The following is a 19,804-nucleotide window of genomic DNA, read 5'->3' as shown; positions in this document are numbered from 1 at the left end:
AGATGGGTTCGATTCCTGGCCAATGCATCTCACGCACAGCCACCACCCATTTGTTAGTGAAGGCTCGTGGGTTGCTGTGGTGCTGAACAAGTTTCAGGGAAGCTTGCAGACTAAGGCAGACTAGGAATTAAAAATCAGCCAATGAAAACTCTGTGGATCATAATGGTCCAATACCCAACCCATCATGAGGATGGCACAGGACCAAGCAGCTTTTCATTCTATTGTGCATGGGGTCACCATGAATTGGGGGCCCACTCAACAGCAGCTAGCAGCAGTAACAATGCTCCCTGAGAACTGGAAATATTAGTGAGCAGCACTCATGTCTACCAGTCTACCATAGTGAATGATCTCTAATCAAGGGGAGGTGTAAAAGTATTAGAAAAGTTCCTAGAATTCTAAAACTTGCCAGCTACCTAAAAACTTTAGAGGCCACTTGAACAAGTTCTGTTTTAACGTAATAAGGTGGTTTCTTACATATGACAATTAGCATGCTTTATAGTCCTATTTTTCATCTTTCTTGCACTTTTGTGACTGACAGAACTGTCAGTGAATAGTACCAAGCACATACAAGTGCTTGTAACTTATTTGCTGATTAATTAACACCATCTTAATCCACATTTGTAAAAGCAACAAATTGATATATTAAGTTTCATGTCCAAAGTCACAGGACAGGGAGGGAGCCAGAGAGAGACTTTCATGCTTATTGCCATTAGCCACAAGAGGACATTTATTACTTCCTTGAGCAAAGTTGGCCTCAGAAGAGTTATTCATGTTAGTTGGCAGTTTCCAAAGGTGATTACTGCTTTTAGCCTTGGACTATAGTCACACACAAAATGTTGGAGCAATAATGATGCAAAACAGTGTCAGACATAATTAAAGAAAATATCCTGACCTCAGGTCACTTAACAGTGTCTGTCCAAAGAGAGAAAGTACAAAACTACCATTCATCTTTCAAAACTCAGCTCAAATGTCCCCTCCTCTCTAAAGTCATTGGTAATCCTAATCAGAATTAGTAGTTTCCCTGGTGGTGCAGTGGTTAAGAACTCCGTGCTAACTAAGAGGTTGGCAGTTCAAATCCATGTCATTCCTTGGAAATGCCATGGGGCAGTTCTACTCTGTCCTGTAGGGTTGCTATGAGTCGGAATAAACTCAATGGCACACAACAACAACATGGCTTTTAATGGGGTCACTGGGTGTGCAAACAGCATGCTCAGCTGCTAATGGAAAAGTTGGATATTCCAGTCCACCCTGAGGCATCTCAGAGGAAAGGCGTGGCAATCTACTTCCAAAAAATCAGCCATTGAAAATCCTATGGAGCACAGTTTGACTCTGACACACATGGAATTGCCATGAGTTGGAATCAACTTGATGGCAGCTGGTGGTACGGGTATAGATTTTTATACCTTGGAGTGCTAGATAGTCAAATTTATACTTAATAGGCTATCCATGTCGTCTACTGGATTTTGAACTCCCTGAAGCAATAAATCTGGTATTGCTCAGATTTATTACCCCCAGCACTTAACTGAGTGATGTCTTAGACAAAAGGAGGACAAAACACATCTTTGCTGGATTAAATGGAAGCCCTGCATTCACTTAAAAAAAACTAAATTATAGTACTTGCCTCCCCCACGCCGTGTTTTAGTCACAAATGAACATCTATAGGCAAAGAAGGAAGATGGAGAGGGTTGGTGTTTGTATTCTCAGTCCAATGCACACACCATGCCAAAAGAGAGAGTTTGATTCCCTTCTTGAGCCAAGACCTTGGGTCCAATTTGATTTGATCCCCAAGTGACCAAGCGGATTAATTGTCAGCTCCAGCCTCTCTTCGAAGTTCTTCATCCCTCATAATTTGCCATGAAATCAGTGGAGTTGGCTGTTTTCACCATGAACAGTGTGTGTGCTGTTCAAACCTCCCCAAGCCTTATTTAGACAAGGTGGGGATGGGGTTGGCGGCACTGCAGAGGAGCAGGTGGAGTGAGGATTAGATCACGTGGTGGAAAGGGCTGCAGTGGGCAGGCAGCTGGTGAGATCCCAGGTGTGTATGAGTTGGCAGGGGTACAAAGAGAGGGGAGCTGCACACAGCTCAAAGTCCCTGGGCTGTGCAGCTGCTTGTTTGGCACTTGCCTAGGACCCACCTGTAGTGTTGACGGGCAAAACCTACTCCTCGTAGCAAGGAAACATGAAAGTCCTCGGGTAAGCCCTGGGCCACACCCGTTCCGGGCAGCAGGCTGGGGGATGCAGGCTTGCCCATTGACTCCCTCTTTTTTTTAATAGCCTTTTTTCCTCTTAGATTTATTTTTTCTCTCTCTTTCTTTTTAAGTGTTGTAAAAATATAGGTAACACATTTGCCAAGTCAACACTTTTCACTTGTACAATCCAATGAAGCCAATTAAATTGATTGCGTTGTGCAAACATCACCAACATCCATTGCCTTATTATCCATCCCCATAAACAGAAAGTCAGTGCAAACTAAACATAGATTTCCCTCCTTCCTCTTCCCTCCTGTCCCTGATAACCACTGCTAAACTCTGATGTCTATACATTTGCCTGTTCTAAGTGTTCCACGTTGGTGAAATCATACAATGTTTGTCCTTTTGTGATTGACTTATTTCATTCAGCATAATGTTTTCAAGGTTCACCCATATTGCAGCATATATAGGGACTTCATTTCTGCTTATTTCCCACCGTGACTTGTGCTAAACCAGCTCTCTCTTACACTCGATAACCTCCAAATGCCTAATCCAGCCCACAACAGGTCTAGCCTTTCTTTTTCAACAGACAGCCCTTGGATGAGTAAGCAAAAAATACTTATTTTTTCTTTCCATTCAGGGGCCTAGTCCAAAGAATATGTAGAAATGAAGTGAAAAAACTCCTTGAGCTAGACAGCGAGTCAACAGGCGGAGACACTCAGGGAAAAAACAGGCTCAAGGCTGAGAGGCAAAAATAAATTATGCTCCCTGCTCCCGGGCTGCGGGCACTCCTGTAAACAAACTCATCATAACAAGCCCTTCTTAATCTGTTTCTGTCCCACTGCTAATTGCATTTGTGGTTTTTGCAAGACAGAATACATTCTCAGTGCTGAGGCTAGGGTTTCAGATTTGGTTGAATTATGGAGCTTGTCTTGATCTCAGAGGACAAAAGGAACTGCTGGCCACAGATCCCAGTGACTGTTATTCATGCAGTCTCTCTCAGGTGCGTTGTTAGCTGCGGTCGAGTCAGCCCCCAACCCATGGCAACCCCATGCACAACAGAACGAAATGTTGCCTAGTCTGGCATCATTGCCATGATCATTGGTATGTTTGAATCCACGGGTGCCTTCCAACCTTGGGGGCTCATCTTCCAGGACTATTTTAGACAATATTCTGTTTTGAACCATAGAGTTTTCATTGGCTAATTTTTAGAGGTAGATCTTCAGGCCTTTCTTCCCAGTCTGTCTGAGTCTAGAGGCTCCGCTAGCTGAAACGTGTCCACCATGGGTGACCCTGTTGATACTTGAAATGCCGGTGGCATAGCTCCCAGCATCAGAGCAACAATAAATCATCATAATACAACAAACTGAAAGACAGGTGGTGTTCAAGTGTAGGGGCTTATAAAGAGTTATGAGCGCTTATCATATAGAGGCCAATCTCCAGAAATGTTATGAAGCAGTTTAAATCCATTCTTGACCACTTCACACTCTATTTTGGCCTCTTCCATCTCTGAGTTAAGTGCAAATAACAGAACCTGCTGATTTGCCAACACACAATATCCATCACCCCATTCTTCCTACTAACAGAATCCCAGCTTGTAGGAAAGGGGATGATGGCAGGATTCACAGCTAAAACATACTTACTGATCCAGCTTCTACTGCATTTGGCCATGACTGTGACATTTATCTGACTCATAGCAACCCTACAGGACAAAGTAGAACTGCCCCATAGAGTTTCCAAGGAGCGCCTGGCAGATTCGAACTGCCGACCCTTTGGTTAGCAGCCGTAGCACTTAACCACTGTGCCACCAGGGTTTCATGAGTCAGAATTGATTCGACGGCACTGGGTTTGGTTTTGTTTTTTTGGTGACATTTATTGTCAAGGAGACATAAGCAGAGGATTTCTGGCAAAAATTTTGTTTTCTTGATATAAGTACCACCCATTATGGATTCCCCCATTTTCCTAGGTGGAATGCAGAGGTGGTGTCTAGAGTACATCTTGCTGTCATGAAGATGGAAGCCATATGCCAAAGGCACCAGAGCAGGAGGATGGAAGGAGCCTGGGTCCTTGGTGACATTGTTGAGCCGTAGGACCATCCCTCAGCTGCCCAACCCTGGACCTCCAGTTATAGGGGAAATCTCTGTGGTTCCTAAACCCCAGGGGGCACATGGATCACCTGGAGGGCTCATTAAAACAGATTTCTGGGCCCTTCCTCCAGAGTGGCTGATTCAGCAGGCCTGGGGTGGGTGCCTGAAACCTTGCATTTCTAGCATGTTCCCAGGTGATGCTGATGCTGCTGGTGCGAGACCACTTTGAGATCTACTGACAACTGAATTGTTGTCTGTTGAAGTCACTGATAGTTGGGTTTTCATATACTAATAGCTGAATACAATACCACTGCCCTCTAAACCCTCAATAGCTATAAAACCAAAAGCCCAAACCCATTGCTGTTGAGACAGTTCTGAATCCTGTATGACACAGTAGAACTGCCTCATAGGGTTTCCAAGGCTATAAATCTTTATGAAAGCAGATTTCTACATCTCTCTCCTGCAGAGCGGCTGGTGGGTTCGAACCACCAACCTTTCACTTACCAGCTGAGCACTTAATCACAGCACCACCAAAGCTCCTTTCAATAGCTATACAGCTCACCTAATCCTTTAGCTCCAGGAAAAGAGGCATAAATGACCAATAGATTTACAACCCATTCAGATTCTGAGAGGAATCATAAAGTCAAAGAAAAGAAATCTCTACTTTCAGACTCCGAAGCATTATTGGAGCTGAATGGAGGAGATAGTTAGGAAGAAGACAGCTTACCTGGAACCTCTGAAATCACACCAGATACACAAACTACCTTTTCTACTTACAAGTAAATTTTCCCTGGAACCTTTTCCTTCTTTCTAGAAGCTAAGGTAGTAGAACACCCTGACCATGGAAACTGGAGCAAATTTGGAACCTCTTTGAACCTCGGTTTTCTCATCTGTAAAACTCCAATGATAATACTTATTTCACAGGCTCATTGTAAAACGTAGGTGATGTTGGGGAGTTTGAGGCAAACTGAGTGTCCATCACCGGGAGAGGAGACAAGTAAAACAGGTGGGTGTATATCACAGAGTATTACACAGCAGTCAGAAGCAACAGAGATACAAAAATAGCAACCTGTATGACCTTAAAAACACAGTGCTTAATAAACACAGATATGTAATGCAATAATTTTATGGATTAAAGAACTAAAAATAGGTCATACCAAATAATATCCATTGTGTATACTATAAACAAAGGTACATGTTCAATCCATTAGAATGGTTGCCTGTGAGGGTGAGGAAATGGGAGTAGGATATAAATACAACTTAGTTACCTAGTGCTGTTGTAACACAAATACCACAAGTGGGTGGCTTTAAAGAACAGAAATTTATTTTCTTACAGGAGACTAAAGTTCAAACCAGGATCTTAGCCATGTTGATTCCTTCCTTGTTGGTAACCATGGGCCTTCCTTGGTTCTTTCATGTTCCTTGGCTTGTAGACGATCCTCACATGGCTTCTGTCTTTCCCTGTGTGTCTCTCTGTGGCTATTCTGCCCTTTTAGTAACTCAGAAGTGGTTCCCAAAAACCAAAACCATTGCCGTCGAGTCGATTCCAACTCATAGCGATCCTATAGGATAGAGTAGAACTGCCCCACAGGGTTTCCAAGGAGCAGCTGGTAGATTCAAACTGCTGGCCTTTCAGTTAGCAGCCAAGCTCTTAACCACCGAGCCATCAGGGCTCCAAAGTGGTTAGGTTTAGGATATACCCTACACAGGTATGACCTTGTTAACATAACAAAAGAAAAACCTATTTCCAACCAGGATCACATCCACAGGTAAAAGGACCAGGAATTCAACACATAGTTTTGGGGGACACAATGCAATTCATAACAGAATATGAAAAGTTTTTTTTTTTTTTTTTAGATGAATGTCTATCAGATTGACAAAAATAAAATATTCAACAAAACCAAAGTTTAATGAAAACGTGGTGGAAAAGGAGCTCTCGTACCTGTGGACAGGAGTGTACGTTGGTACGTTGGTACAAGCCTGTGGTACAGATGACTATACTTGTTCCCGATATCCATTTCCCGTTTCACAAAGTTACACTCTGATTCTGCAGCTTAGTATATGGCCACTGAAAATAACCTGTTTCCCAGCCTCCTTTGAAGCTATGTGTAGCCATGTGAATAAATTCTACCGGTAACCAAGTGCCACTGAGTCAACCCCGTCATGCGAACCCCACAGAGTGAACTGTGCTCCGTAGAGTTTTCAATGGCTGGTGTTTTGGAAGCAGATCACCAGGTCTTCCTTCCGAGGTACCTCTGGGTGGACTTGAACCTCCAACCTTTTAGTTAGTGGCCTAGCACATTAACCGTTTGCATCATCCAAGGACTCTGAATAAGTTCGGCCAATGGTATATGATCAGAAGTGTCATAGGAAATTTCTGAGAAGTGTCCTTAAATGAAGGGGCCTCAATTAGTGAGTAGGGAGAAAGCGGGCTAGCAAGGAGAGCTGGAAACTATTCGTAATGTCTAAAAAAGTCTCCCTCTTAGCTGACCCAGCCCCAAATTAAAACCTCAAAACCCAAATCTGTTGCCATGGAGTTGATTCCAACTCATAGTGACCCTAGAGGACAAGGTAGAACTGCCCCATAGAGTTTCCAAGGAGCAGCTGGTGGATTTGAAGTGTTGACCTTCTGGTTAGCAGCTGAGCTCTTAACCATTGCGCCACCAGGGCTCCAGTCCAAAATTAGGCAGCAGGTAATCCTAAGTGTTCATGCTCTCCTTGAAGGAAGAGGAACACAGCCCTGGAATACACAAAAAAGATCCCACAGTGTATATCTTGGCATTAGTGTCGCTAGACCCTAAGAGGAGGAAACTGTGAGACAGGGGTAGCCATAAACAAATTTAAAGTGCAGAGGATCTGAAGGTTTAGTAACAATGGTAAGGGAAGTTCTTAGAATCACTTTCTAAACCTCTGCTTCAACCTGGAGAAATGTTAACAAAAATAGCGCTCCCTGTTGAACCGTGCACTCTTCAATGTATGCGCAAATAAACAATCCAGAGTTTGTTTTTGATGATTGGGTGATCCCTTAAAGAAAACGATTATGAATCAAATTTGTTAATGTTTCTCTTTCCTAAAAAAGAAGATATGGTTCTTAGTCAGCAGACTTGTTTTAATAACAGTTTGTCTACCACTAAACACCAGAGTCCCACATCTGTTCCTAATAACAGTCTATAATCAGCAATGCCCATTGCCTTTCAGAACTTATTTTCTTCATCCCCAAACTATGCACAGACCTGGCCAAAGCTTGTTTCTGTTGTCACCAAGACATAATGGCATTGCATTTATTCCAGGATAAATAAGTCAGCCGTGATTCAAAGTAGAATCAGTGTCAGCCACTTAGGCAATTGAAAATTTGAGCCTTAATTCCAAATTGACATTTTCCTGGATTAAAATGCTGATATATGCAGGTTTCTTGTTTTTAAGTTCATAACAGTTTTTAAGTTCTTAACATTCAAATCTCGGTGATACTTTGTTTCGGGTCACAAGGCTAAGGGACATTTGATAATAAAAACAGTCCACATCTTCAGTGAAAACAGATTCTCAAAGTGGCAATCTTGAGATATCCTTTTCACAAGAAACATCTATTTGTAAAAATTGTGGACTTTGAGCTGAACCCGAAAGACAGCACACCAGTTCACTTATCTTGTGAACATCTGCGGTTCCTGGATAAAGGATTTAGAAACGGTCTCAGTCCCACGTGAGCCAACTGTCTTCTTGCTGTGTGAGAACCAGCCCAGGTTGTTGAAAAACAGCCTTTATGCAAGCAGAGTATATAATTCTCTGCGACCGTTTAGTGCCAGTTTTCCTGGCAGTGACAATCCCTACGTATTTTCTTTTTCTTCCTCTGAGAACAGTTGATCCTCAATGTTTTTCCAGCTTTGAGCCATTTAAAAAAAAGAAAGCACACGTAGGGAACTAAAGCAAACTTCTGTTTGTCCTAAAGCTACAGCAAAGCAGGGTAAGTGTGCAAAGCAACAGGGGACTTAGGAAGCACAGCACACAGGCTGAAGGCCAGAGGCAGGCTCCCTGCCTCAGGAGCAGCTGCCTTTAGCTCTAGAGTTGTAATTTGAGGACTACTGTCTTTTATGATTCAAATGTAAGCATGGAACATTGCTTACTTTGCTCCTGCTGCTGCTGTGTGCTGTAGAATTGATTCTGACTCATAGCGACTCTTTAAGATAGAGTAGAATGTCCCCGTAGGGTTTCCTAGGCTGAAATCTTTAAAGAAGCAGATCGCCAGGTCTTTACTCCCTCGCAGTGGCTCGTGAGTTCCAACTACTGACCTTTCGGTTAGCAGCTGAGTGCTTAACCATAGTACCACCAGGGCTCCTTTTGCTCACTTTAGACAGCAGTGTTTCCTAGAGGGTCAGCGAAAAGGAGGAAGACCCTCAAAGAGAGAGATTGACACAGTGGCTGCAACAATAGGCTCAAACATAGCAATGATTTTGAGGATGGCGCAGGACCAGGCAGTGATTTGTTCTGTCGTTCATGAGGTTGCTGGAGTTGGAACTGACTTGGAGGTACCTAAAACAAAAACATTTCCTGGTCACATTGCTTCTATTTAATAAGCACTTTTTAGCTACAATCAAATCACTAAAAGATGCCGAAAATAAACATACTCCCATTTGAAGGATGTGCATTATTTTGTTAAAACTCTTATTTTCCAAATTCAAGGTCTTTAGCATGTAACAAATTGACTAGGGCTGTTTTTTTGTTTGTTTTTTTTTTTTGTTTTTTTGTGGAGGTGAAGGGAAGGGGCGTAAATGGAAGGAATGTGGAAAGGTCATAATTTTGGATCAGAATAATTTGCCAACTCTTGAGAGTAAAGGTGAGGGCAGTGGTGGTTCAGTGGTAGAATTCTCGCCTTCCCTGTGGGAAACCTGGGTTCGATTCCCAGCCAATGCACTTTCATGATCAGCCACCATCCATCTGTCAGTGGAGGCTTGCATGTTGCTATTAGGCTGAGCAGGTTTCAGAGGAGCTTCTGGACTAAGATTGACTAGGAAGAAAGGCCTGGAGATCTACTTCCAAAAATCAACTAACTTGATGGCAGCTAATAACAAGAGTGTAAAGGAAGAGACCATGGAAAAATGACTTTAGGGTGATATTTTTTTCTCTACCAGGGAACTCTTAATTGTGATGTGAAATAATACCAATTTCCCAAGAGACAAGTAGCCCTACAAGTAGTAGTTTGTACTAACTCAATGAGCTTACATATAAGGAAAGAGGAGGATGAACAGCAATTTTCCACAGATTCTCCCAGAAAATCCTGAAAGAACTGGGATTGTGTCCTCTGTAGGGGGAGGAATACTTACCTCCTGATCCACTATGAAAGGAGGCCTGGTGGTGGAATGGTTAAAGCACTTGGCTAATAACCAAAAAGTCAGCAGTTTGAACCCACCAGCTTCTCCGTGAGAGAAAGATATGGCAGTCTGCTTCCATAAAGATCTACACCCTTGAAAACCCTATGAGGCAGTTCTACTCTGTCCTATAGGGTTGCTATGAGTTGGAATTGACTCCATGGCCATGGCTTTGGTAATGGGATCCTCTATGAGTGAACTTGAGAGAGACTGGGTTGGCACATTAAAGAATCCTCTAAACAGGAGAAGGATGAGTGACAAGGTATCCTGCTAAGGTAGATTGGAAACTTCTGGCATATGGGTGACAACTCCAGATTTTCAGTCCAGGTGTCTGTCTACACAGAGCCATCTATGTTGGGGAGAAGGGCCAAGCACCTGGAAGAGAACGAAAAGGGGAGGATGTACGCTGTCTACTCCCCACCAGCCTGAAGTTTTGTGTATACACCTTGAAGGTGCAAATGGTAGACCTAGCTCCGGAAGCAGCTGTGGTCACTCAAGATTTTGTCACTCTGGAACAGAAACAGAGCTACTTGACCTCCTTCCCTCACTCCTCCAGGGGCCAAGAGAAGCTCTGGTGCTGAGCAGAGGAGACTCTCAGTTGTGTGGTGCTGGGCACAGTGGGTCCCTTTCTCAAGAGGGCACTGATAGCAGAGATGGCGGCGAGGTGCCTTGGCAAAGTTGGTGTGGAAAAACAGGAACAGAAATAAATTGGGATAGATGCATAGAGGTCCTGTAATTATGAGGGATGCAAGGGGCGCTGAGAGCCATTGTGATTTATATTTCAATTTTATCTCTAAATACCCTCTTTGCTGTGCTCTGACTTTGTTCCAGCCCTATAACAATACTTAATATTCTGTTATCTAGTGAACGTTTTTGGGTGCTTCTAGGTGCCAGGCAGCGTGCTAAAACTTTTAACTGTTTTTATTACTGTCAAGCAGGCTCAGATCATAATGACCCGATGTAAAACAGAATGAAATGTTGCCCAGTCCTGTGTCATCTTCATGGTTATTGCTATGTTGGAGTCCATGGTTGTGGTCATTGTGTCAATCCATTTCACTGAGGAATTCCCTCATTTTCCCTAGCCCTCCACTTCACCAAACATGATCTCCTTCTGTAAGGATTGACCTCATTTGTACCCACAGGAGAGTAAGGCTGGAGATACTGAGTTCATGTTTACAATGAGCCAAGGAATACGTATTAACTGCACCCCCAGCCAGGTCAGTGACAGTGAAAGAGGAGCCAGCCAACTTCAGGTGTTCAGGGGCTCAACCAGGGTCCCACAGCAGCTTGGATCTTCCATAGAGGTGGATGGAGAACCACGTGACCCTTGGGAAAGGGCAAGTTGTATCTCCTTGACTGAGGACGACCAACAGTGGTGGTAAATGAGCCCTGGGCCTGCCCTCAATCTCTTCTGTATTCAAAAAGAAAATCAAACCCATCACCGCTGAGTCGATTCCAACTTACAGTGACCCTATAGGGCAGAGTAGAACTGCCCCATAGGGTTTCCAAGGAGTTGTTGATGGATTCGAACTGCCAACCTTTTGGTTAGCAGTCAAGCGCTTAGCCATTGAGCCACCAGGGCTCCTTCTTCACTCAGGCATTTATTTATTCAACAAATGTTAACTGAGTACCTAATATGGGCCAAGGCTATTCTAGGTGCTGGAGATATAGGAATGAATAACACACGTAAATCCCTGCCCTCATTAGGCTCACGCTTTAAAAGGCAGACAAATAGTAAAATAAAGTTTCAATTACATAAAATATTAGTAATGAGTGCTAAGGATAAAAATTAAATGAAGAAGGAAGGTAGGAAGGGTGTAGGGAGTTATAGGTGCAATTTTATATAAGGAGGTCAGGGAAAGTGTCACTTGAGAAGCTTGCAGTTGACTGAAGACGTAGGAGGCGATGGGAAGAATCAGGCAGATATATGTTGAAGAACATTCCAGGTAGAGGGCATAGGATGGGCAAAGCCTGAGGCAGGAGCACGGTGGTGACGTTGGAGGAACAGAGAAGAGGCCGTTGCAGCTGGAGCCCAGGAAGAAAGGGGGAGGAGGCATGAGAGCTGAGAGGTGACAACTGGCCAAATCTTGCAGAACCCCATAGTTTTTACCCTGAGGTGGAAAGGCAGGGAAAGGTTTGGAAGAGAAGGGGGAAATGATCTAATTTAAGGAGGCCTTCCTTTTTTTTTTTTTTACTTTTTCCTTCTTGATAGGCAGGGTTTTTTTTTGTTTTTGTTTTTCTTTTCTTAAATTTTATGGTGGTAAATATACATGTAAGGAGCACTGGTGGCACCACAGAGCCCTGGTGGCACGGTGGTTAAGAGCTCGGCTGCTAACCAAAAGGTTGGCAGTTCAAATCTATCAGCCACTCCTTGGAAACCCTATGGAGCAGTTCTACTCTGTCCTACAGGGTTGCTGTGAGTGGAATTGACTTGATGACAATGGGTTTTGGGGTTTGGGTGGCACAACAGTTAAGCTCCGGACTGCTAACCGAAGGTTGGCAGTTCAAACCCACTCCAGCAAACCTGGCGATCTGTTTCTGTAAAGATTACAGCCAAGAAAACCCTATGGGGAAGTGCTACTCTGTCACATGAGATCATTAGAGTCAGAATCAACTTGATGGCACCTAACGACAAAAAAATATATTCATTAAAAAGTTTGCCATTGCAACCATTTTTAAGAATACAATTCAGTAACATCAATTACATTCACCATGCTGTGCAACCATTGCCACTATTTACAAAAGTTTTTCATCACCCCAAAGAGAAACTCCTTAAGCAATAACTCCCTATTCTTCTCTTTCCCCCAGTTTCTGATAACCACTTTTGTCTCTATGTGTTTGCCTGTTCTAGATATTTCATATAAGTTGCATCATACAATATTTGACCTTTTGTATCTAAATTATTTCACTTAGCATGATGTTTTCAAGATTCATCCATGCTGTAGCATGGATGAGAACTTCATTTCTCTTTATGGCTATGTGCCTGCCTGTCTGTCTCCCTATCTACATTGCATATGCCAGTAGGTGTACATGCCAGGAATGAGGCATGTACACCCATTGGCATCAACCATTCCACGGGTGCTACGTTCACATCTGTGATCAAGCCAGACACACAAAACACACGGTGTTGGCAAAGTAAAAGCCATTGTTATCATTACTTATAGAAAGCGCACGGTAAACAATAACTACACATTCTCAAAGGGGAAACACTTAGACTTTCCCAAATTACCCATGTCCATTCTTATGTCGCTGGGTGGAGGCACTGTGCTTCAGGTCAGGTGCTGCGTTCACGTCACTGCTGCCTCCAGCTACCCTGTGCTGCTCAGGGGGCCTGCATGGCTACTGAGCCTTCTGCTCTGCCTCTGGGCCTCACTGAGCCTTCCCTTGCCAAAGTGAAAACCCCTTTACAGGATTTCCTGAGCCTGTGTCACTGGGCCCTCCTAGGTCTCTGCTGCTGGCTCCCGTCATGCTCCCCAGGCCCACATGATTCTCTCTTGCCACAATGCTACCTGGGCCCATCCTGCCCGAGGGCTCCTTTAGCTCTTGCCATGATGTCTGGTGGAAGAGCATGTTACATGGAGCACACTCATGCCTGTGCCCTGCATGAGCAAGTATTATAGCTTTTTAGCACAGAAGCACTCTACCGACAAACTTCTGCACCGAGGCACCCAACTCGCTCTCTGTGGGCCTACTGGCCCACCGCTGGTGTCTCTCTCTATGGGCTGACCACTGTGTCTCCATCTTCAGTGTTACAGCTCTCTCTTCTGGGTCTAGGAGGTTCTCAGCCCAATGGCCCTGGGTCCAAAGGACACGCTCTGCTCCAGACTCTTCTTGATGGTTGTGAGATTCTCCTGAACCTCTGAGAGATTAGCTTTTATATGAGCCTACCAAGATGGTAAAACTGATCAATCCTTTAGCTGGACCACAAGGGGCTCAATTCTATTGGATGATTTTCAAGACACTATTTGCATAGTAAATCAACAAATCCCTTGCAAGACTGTGACCCAGCCAATCATTTTGTGGGTGTTATAAGACCATGGCTAGAAAAGCCATATAAAAGCAATTTGTCATACCGAAATGGCTGAATAATAGTCCACTGTATGCATATACCACATTTTGTTTATCCATTCATCTGTTGGTGGACACTTGGGTTATTTCCACCATTTGGCTATAGTGAATAATGCTGCAATGATTATTGGTGTAAGAATGGAGATACTCTCCTCCCCAGTTTTAACCAGGGCTACTCCCTTCCTTGGAATGCTTGCAAGGAGAAGCTCATTAGGAAAAAGTCATGGGGGTGCAAAATCTTTAGAGTTTTAGGAACTTGCTTTTTAGAACATCTAAGGACACTTATCCCACCTTCTCTCTTAGTAGAAAAACTAAAATGAAAGTGCCCTGAAAATAGAGCATGTTCCAAATTGTGCTATATATGGAGTCCTAAATACAGAGAGGAATCGTGTTGACCTACCCAGTCAAAAGACCCGAGAGGAAGCAGTTGGGGGACTTGGGACTTCAGCAAGGAGCTCTGGGGCTCTGCCTAAACACTCACCCTTTGCACATCAAACTTGAAGTACACGGAGGGCACCACTAACAGAATACATGAAATTGGTGTTCTTAGTTGCTGTCAAGTTGGCTCTGACCCATGGCAGCCCCATGTACAATGGAATGAAATGTTGCCCAGTCCTGCACTGTCTTCACGATCATTTTTATGCTAAAGTCCATTGTTGCGGCCACTATATATTTTGGGTGCCTTCCAACCTAGCGTTTTTATCTGCCAACACTATATCAGACAATATTCTAAGATGATCCATAGGGTTTTTATTGGCCAATTTTTGGAAGTAGATCACGAGGCCTTTCTTCCTGGTCTCCTGTAGTCTGGAAGCTCCACTGAAACTTGCCTACCACAGGTGACCCTGCCAGTATTTGAAATACCAGTGACATAGCTTCCATCATCATAGCAACACACAAGCCTCCACAGTGTGAGAAACTAACAGATGGGTGGTGGTATGGGAGATAACACCTACTAAATATTGGACCAACCAAATGGCTGGAGATCCACAACTGGCATCTGAGGAGACTATGACAAGACAGAACAAGAGGGTACTTGAACAATTGCAGCCCTGGCAATCACCCATAGGCTCTGGAGCTGCAGTGATCTGTATATTGTCTTTCAAGTTGGGGTGATATCTCTTGACCTGTACTCTACTACCTTGTGAGGTCAAAGAAAACCTATTATAAATCGATGAACTCATTCTCCAGGATGCTTGTCAGGTTTCTAATGTAGAGTTCTGAAGGGCCCACACCTTGACCTAGGATTCCTGGCCCCACTGCATCAGGAAAGCAGGAGAAGGATCCATGGGGACACTCACAGTCCTCCCATCCTGACTTTCCCCTGTGGAGACTGGCCAAAGTCCAGCAAACTACAAGGCACCCTCTGTAAAAACCTTTGGACTCTTGCCACAAAAGAAGAGCCCATTACAGTATGGAGTATTTCCACTTTTTTTTTTTCCCATTCCTTTTTACTTGAAAAGTAAACTATTTGGGGAAATGGTATTACAAAGACCAAAAAAAAAAAAAAAGGACTGTTAGAATTTAACAAATGTCTACTACCAAACAGGATGAAACTTGTCTTTATGGAAGGGGGAGTTGAAGGTTAAAAGGTAACGTTCTCCTACAGGTTGAGATCTGCACACAGAATTTCCAGAGTGTGGAATTTCAACAGGGAAAACTGCAATGGAGTTGAAACTCATCTCATGCAAACTTCTCAGGTGAAGGGGGATTCGACAACTGAGACTTCACTAATAAGTGACAAAAATTATGTGGGTAAGAATTTGACATTTTTAGTGTTAAAGTCTCTATTGAAATAGGATGTGTAAATTAATACTCTTAAGAGACCTGCTTGGAGAAAAAACAGAATGGGGATCGTGAACCCTATTAACTCACATGTCTCAAGCCTCTCATGAAGCATTCCCAAGGGAAAAGGGAATGAGTGGGATGCTTCGAGTGTATGGGAACTCTGAAAAGCTCATAAGCACACTTCTTATGAAATTGCATAACAGAGTCCTCAAATGATTTTAGAGCTGAGATTTATGTGTCTAACAAAATAAGATACACAGCAAAAGAATGACTCTGCGAGCCCTTTCTGGAGAGGGAATGATAAGTTCTTTAAAGATATTGTTTACTTTGCTATCTATTTATTTCTGTACATTCTCCCCACTGCTCAAGGTTGGCACTCTAAATCTACGGCTCCCATCAAATCAATTTCCCTACAGAATGAAGAATGTGGTAGCTACTATGCTTAATATTCATAGTTATCTCGTAAGAGCCCAACTCAACAAGAGTCATTGAGATTAAGGGGTGTATGTAGAGAAGGTGGGAAGAATGTGTAGAAAAGAGATCTGCATACTGATTAGTTTCTAATAAAACTGTTCATTCTATCAGAAAGTGGAAGGAATTAAATATAAACAGACAGATTTATTTAAACTCAATTTCACTACGATTCTGTAGGTTGCATTAACCGTATTCTGACATCAGTTATTAAATAAATGGTGATAATATTTTTATAGATGTGAAACAAGTGAGCTGAAGTTATCCGTACTTACAGGATTATTCTGTATTTAATTTATGTCATTCAAAAGCCGAGAAAATTATATGGCTATAGAACACGTTCATGGATGTCATAAGCTAGGATTTCTGTTAAGCAGGACTACTACCTGTCAGGAAGTGTAACTGAGTAAATAAATAAAAGAGAAAATAATAATAGCCACAATTTATTGAGTACTTGCTATATTACCTACCACTCATCTGAAATTTTGTTCTACTGTGGTGGCTTGCATGTTGCGATGATGCTGGAATCTATGCTACCGTTATTTCAAATGCTAGCAGGATCACCCACAGTGGACAGATTTCACAGAGCTTTCAGACAGACTAGGAAGAAAGGCCTGGTGGTCTCCTTCTAAAAATTAATCAATGGAAATGTTATGGATCACAACAGAACCTTGTCCAACCTGCTTGCCTTGGAACACATCATCATGAAGGATCAATTGCTGGAGGAAGACATCATGTTTGGTGAAGTAGAGGGCCAGTGAGGGCGAGGGAGACCCTCAGTGAGATGGATTGGCACAGTAGCCTCAACAGTGGTCTTGAACATGCTGGTGATTGACAGGATATTGCTGGACCGGGCAATGTCTTGTTTTGTTGTGTATAAGGTCGCCATGAGTCGGAGTTGACTCACTGGCAACTATCTATCTACTTTATGACAGGTACTTTCCAGATAGTTTATTCTAATCTTTCCAACAACCCTGCAAAGTAGTATTAATGTTCCTATATTACAGATGGGAGAACTGAAACTTACAGAAGGTATCCAAGGTTACAAAGTTGTATCCAAGGTTACAAAGTTTTATCCAAGGTTAAATAACATGTGAAAAAAGAACCAAGATTTTAACCTGAATCTAACTCCTAAACCCGTGCCCTGTCCTCTACTGTATTCTCTCCCATACTACAATTAGGTAGCTGTTGACTGGAAATTCAAAGGCCCTAGTTTTGTAAATAAAATTTTCATAATTCCAAATCCACAAGGGACATAAATTCATTTCAAATGTATTTGTGTGCATGCTACTACTAATCAACCTCCTTGATTGAATTTAAATTTAATAGACTTCCTTACCCTAAAATGAAAAGAGAATCATTTTGTTTTCTTTGTATTTATTGATACCTGCTATAGTCCAGGCAGTATCAGCTTCTGAGGATATAATAGCCACAAATTTCAGCCCCTGCCATTAATGCTTTAATTACTGGCATTGTGAGCATTACAACATGATTTCAAACATATTGATTCAAAAGGACCAGTAGTATAACTGTTAAGTCTTATTAGTTATTTCAACTTACCTCTTCTCAGTCCACATGACAATTAGCCAATAATGCAGAAAAGCATTTTATACTGCACTCTTGTTTTTATACTTCTAAGGGTTATAAATTAAAAGTGAAAAGAATGTTGGATTAGAGGCTGGTTCTGCTCCGTACCTGCACTATGCCTTGAGGCCTCTCTGAACCTCAGTTTCTTCATATATATAAATGGAGATTGAAATAACAGTCTTACAGGGCTGTTTCTTAGACTCCTTAGCATGATACCCAAGAATCTTTATGATCTTCTTTCCATCCAGCCTATAGCTCTCTCTGTCACTTTGTGGTCCCTAAGATCCAGCCTCTTTGGACTTTTTGTTGTCTCCAACAGAAGAAATACTTTCCACAGCTCTGTTTAATCTCTTAGCCAGCAATGTCCAGCACTGCCTTGCTTATGGACATCTTTCTCATTCTCCAATATGTCTGCTCCACCTTGGAAACCTTTTCCCTGACACCCCCAGTCTGAACTAATAGCTTCTTTCTCTGCAATCCTGTAGTGCTTCATCCACCGTTCCATTAAAGAGTCTCACTTTCCCTTGAATTATAGATTATTATTGGAGCCCTGGTGGTGCAGTGGTTAAGAGCTCAGCTGCTAACCAAAAGATCTGCAGTTCAAATCCACCAGCCGCTTCTTGGAAACCCTAGGGGGCAGTTCTACTCTGTCTTATAGGTCGCTGTGAGCGGGAATCAACTGGGCAGTAACGGGTTTTTGGTATCTGGACCATGTGTTAATCACCTGTTTCCCTCACAGTGCTCCAGCAGTATTCCACACAGAGAGGCACTCACCCAATAAATAGTAAACAAGCATAGGGAAAGGTTAAGGGGAAGTCTCTCTTCTTTAAGAGACTCCATCTAGTAATATGGCAACCGAGACTTCACTAAAGACATAAAAAAAACCAATTTTTAAAAAGTGCATTTTCCAGTGAAGATCTGATCCTTTACTATGTAATTGAATCTCTTTCAAGACTCCAGTAAACAAGCGATTTTGAGGGAAGTTTAAGCACTCATATCCAAATTTTTTATTGTGTACTCCTATCATTAAAAACCACCGCCTGCCTGTCAGTTTGTCATACTGTGGTGGCTTGCATGTTGCTATGATACTGGAAGCTATGCTACCTGTCTTTTAAATACCAGCAGGGTTACCCATGGGGGATAAGTTTCCGTAGAACTTCCAGACTAAGACAGACTAGGAAGGGAGTTCTGGTGATCTGTTTCTAAAAATTAGCCAGTGAAAACTCTATGGATCACAACAGAATATCTTCCAATACAGTGCTGGAAGATTAGCCCACTACGTTAGAAGGTACTCAAAATACACAGTGGCTGCTACAATGGACTTGAGCAAACCAATGATCATGAAAATGGTGTAGGACTGGGCAACATTTCATTCCGTTGTACATGGGATTGCCATGAGTTGGAATAGACTCAACAGCAACTAACCACAACATCATTAAAAAATTTATAGTATGTAACAGTTGCTGATGTTAGGCACAAATGAGTCGGTTCCAACTCATAGCGACCCTATGTTTATAGTATACACACCTAAATATATTTTAGTTCACTCCCAAAATACATATTTATTTATAAAATATGTATACCTCTTACTGTCTTAATATGTTACGTATATTATAAAATATATACAAAAATGTACTTTTAAAAATGAAAAAATAAACATAAAGGGTCGTAATATTCTTTTTGCACCCCAATAGATAATCTTGCACAAGAAAAGACTAATCTTGGCTGAACAGCTATATTTTCTGGTAGAAGAAAGGATATTATGTTTTTATTTTCCTAGGCTCTTTTATTTTTTTAATTTTATTTATTTATTTATTTATTTTAGGCTATTCCCTAATGTTTGCTATTTCCTCTTTCTACTCAGGTTCTCTGGTAAGACCACCGACATTCTTCAGACATTAGTGAAATAAAACAGGAGGAGGAGTTTGAGCGTTGAATTCTCAGTCTGTAAGTGTGGCAATTTAATCTCCAAGGTTTGCTGTGAGGTTATAAGCATGACAGTGTGAAACTTGACAGATTATTCTTGAATTCCTTCTTTGTTTTCATTGTGACCTGACTCCCATAAAATGTATTTCATTTTCTCTTCAAAACTCTCAGGATGTGTGGTCATATGATTTAAATGGAGGAAAACACTGCCAAAACAGTATCAAGGAGTTATCACTTTTATTGCTTAATTGACTAAGAAGCCCTAATATTCAGATAATCTAATACTATAGATTTTAATTTTTTTTTGCATCTTAAAGAAAAAGTTGAT

The 19,804-nt window shown here is 42.2% G+C and overlaps 1 long non-coding RNA gene across 2 annotated transcripts in view; it reads left to right on the top strand.

Annotated features, from left to right (window-relative positions):
• Nucleotides 1-19,804, top strand: part of LOC126072330 (uncharacterized) — a 41,143-nt gene that overhangs the window by 19,539 nt on the left and 1,800 nt on the right. The window contains exons 1-3 of one of the 2 annotated variants that reach the window (XR_007516498.1): nt 6,141-6,240; nt 15,314-15,459; nt 19,415-19,497. This is a non-coding gene — a long non-coding RNA (uncharacterized LOC126072330). Of the gene's footprint in view, nt 1-6,140; nt 6,241-15,313; nt 15,460-19,414; nt 19,498-19,804 lie in introns of those variants that run through there. The other variant, XR_007516493.1, reaches the window with a different exon arrangement.

This window comes from Elephas maximus, chromosome 1 (genome assembly GCF_024166365.1).
Source record: "Elephas maximus indicus isolate mEleMax1 chromosome 1, mEleMax1 primary haplotype, whole genome shotgun sequence".
NCBI lineage: Eukaryota > Metazoa > Chordata > Mammalia > Proboscidea > Elephantidae > Elephas > Elephas maximus.
This window is presented reverse-complemented; position numbering and strand designations above follow the sequence as displayed.